Here is a 2252-nt window from a genome sequence, read left to right as displayed (position 1 = left end):
CCTCCACCATCCTCCTCACATCCTCAAAATGGCTCCCCTGCAATCCCTCTGCCGCCTCCTTCCACTTCAAAGCGTCCGCCTCCTTCTCCTTCCTGGCCACCTCCCCGTTACTACCGTTCTCTCCATGATTCCCCATCGTCATCAACAACAACAACGTAAATAGAAAAGATCAAGTAAATAGTGAATGTAGTATTAGAAACATTGTGCATGTGTTGTATATATAATGTAAGAGTGAGAGAGAGAGAGAAAGAGAGTTGGGTACGGAGAGAAGGGAGAACGAGGGATGCATGAGAAGTGAAGGAGGAGTTTGATGTTGAATTGGGAGCAACAAAAGCAATGGGAAAGGGGAACATTCATTCATATATGCCCCGTCCCCTTGAATCCAGGGAAACGTGAATTTACTGATCATTTCACATTTGTAATTCACTAACAAAATATAAGTTTAAGATTCGAACTTGGGTGTGGTTATTATGAGACAAACACGTTTGCCATTCGTACACTCTTGCCAATGTGGGCCTGGTAACAAGCCCAAAAAGTAAAATACTATTCACCATAATAACCCGGTAACCAAATTTGTAATTTCATTATCAGTAAGGAAAAAAAGTTGGTTCATCCATGAAGAGCCCAGTTGGCATGTTTTTATTGAGCATATAATGATTCTTAATTACAACTGTACTGTATATTTCATAGATCATTTCACATAAAAAATATTTTTTTTTATAATATTTTTTAATAGGATCAATTAAGGATTTTTTTTGTTTTACAGATTGAGCAACTTTAATCAAAGTATTATATTACAAACACACACACATTCATCCAAACACTTACAACTATATGAGTTCCTATATTTCACTAGATGGGTTAAATCCATGTTTTGAACCTTGATGTAACTGCATGGAAGCTAATAAATCTATCATTTGTGCCAAACTTCATCCGCACAAGACAATATTTCAATTTTCAATATTTATTTAAGCATATTAGTGAATTAACTATTACATCAATTTTTTTTTTTTAAAGAAATTCTTTTTTTCCGACGGATATCACTAAAAGAACTTAAGTTTTTTTTTTTGGTCAAGAACTTAAGTTGGTTATATTGAAAATTTTTGTTTTAGTATTTGGGCCAAATGGGCCTCGGTCCATTATCATGTTTTAATCAATAGCATAGGCCCAAATTCATAATTTCAACATTTCCTACACCGCCACATGCCAACATCCAGTCCCACACAAAGTCTAAAAAAAAAAGGAGGATAACAACATTTGTTAAAAAAATTTAATCATTTCAGTTCATGGCTTCATGCATCTGACAAAGCCAAAGTCCTTGCTGAAGAAGCAATAGTCAATAGGACAGGGATCGGAATGGGTAAAAGAACGATGCAATAGTCAATAGGACAGGGATCGAAATGGGTAAAAGACCAATAATTATTTGCCAAAATTATCTGATTAAAGACAATGGCTAGGGTGGCTTTTCATTAATTGATAGTTTTGTTGAAAATTCAAAACATTCTACTATTAATATTTTTTTTATAGTACATCATATCGCCATTATATTTCACGTTGGCGCACCTCACATAAAAACTACCAAAATTTTCACGCACTTACAAAGTCTAAATTTAAATATGATTTGACCAAGCTGATAGTATATAATTAGACAATTTGTAACATGTAGCGTGAATCTAGAAGTTAATTTGAGTTGAACTGTCTAAATGCGTGATTGATATTAGTCGTAAACATTACCCTTTTTTATAACTGATTTTTATATGGTTGAAGAAGCAACCCAATTGCCAAATCAAAGTTTTGTTTCGAAATGTTCATGTTGTATTTTTTTTAGTCCTTCATTAAATGGTCATTGAATTTGTCAATTACTCTTGGCTGGCTTATGAAGTACAGACATTTATCTGATTTATTGTATCAATGTATCTGACATATTTTAAACACAGGGACAGAGTTATGTAGTAGGAAAAAGAGACAATGATTCTCTAATTTTAATTTTTTATATGTAAATTATATGTAAATTTTAATTTAAATTATTTTAAAATTTTATTTTAGTTTTATTTTATTGTGTAAATATTTTTTGTCTCCTCTAATATTTCATCTAACTCCACCCCGGTTCAAACACGACAATCATCGACACTCATTTGACACGCGTGTTTTCTATGTCCAGACTGTGTCTTGATAAAAAAATAAAAAAATATTCTCTAAATACGCTTGGACATACTTAAATACCATCACGTGACAATATATTAAACTTTATT

The 2252-nt window shown here is 32.6% G+C and overlaps 1 pseudogene; it reads right to left on the bottom strand.

Moving 5' to 3' along the window:
- The window catches only part of LOC107610433, a 3719-nt pseudogene extending 3335 nt beyond the window's left edge, over positions 1-384 (bottom strand).

Source organism: Arachis ipaensis, chromosome B08, assembly GCF_000816755.2.
Source record: "Arachis ipaensis cultivar K30076 chromosome B08, Araip1.1, whole genome shotgun sequence".
NCBI classification, from domain to species: Eukaryota; Viridiplantae; Streptophyta; class Magnoliopsida; order Fabales; family Fabaceae; genus Arachis; species Arachis ipaensis.
Note: the sequence above shows the minus strand (reverse complement) of the source record. Positions and strands in the feature narration are given on the sequence as shown.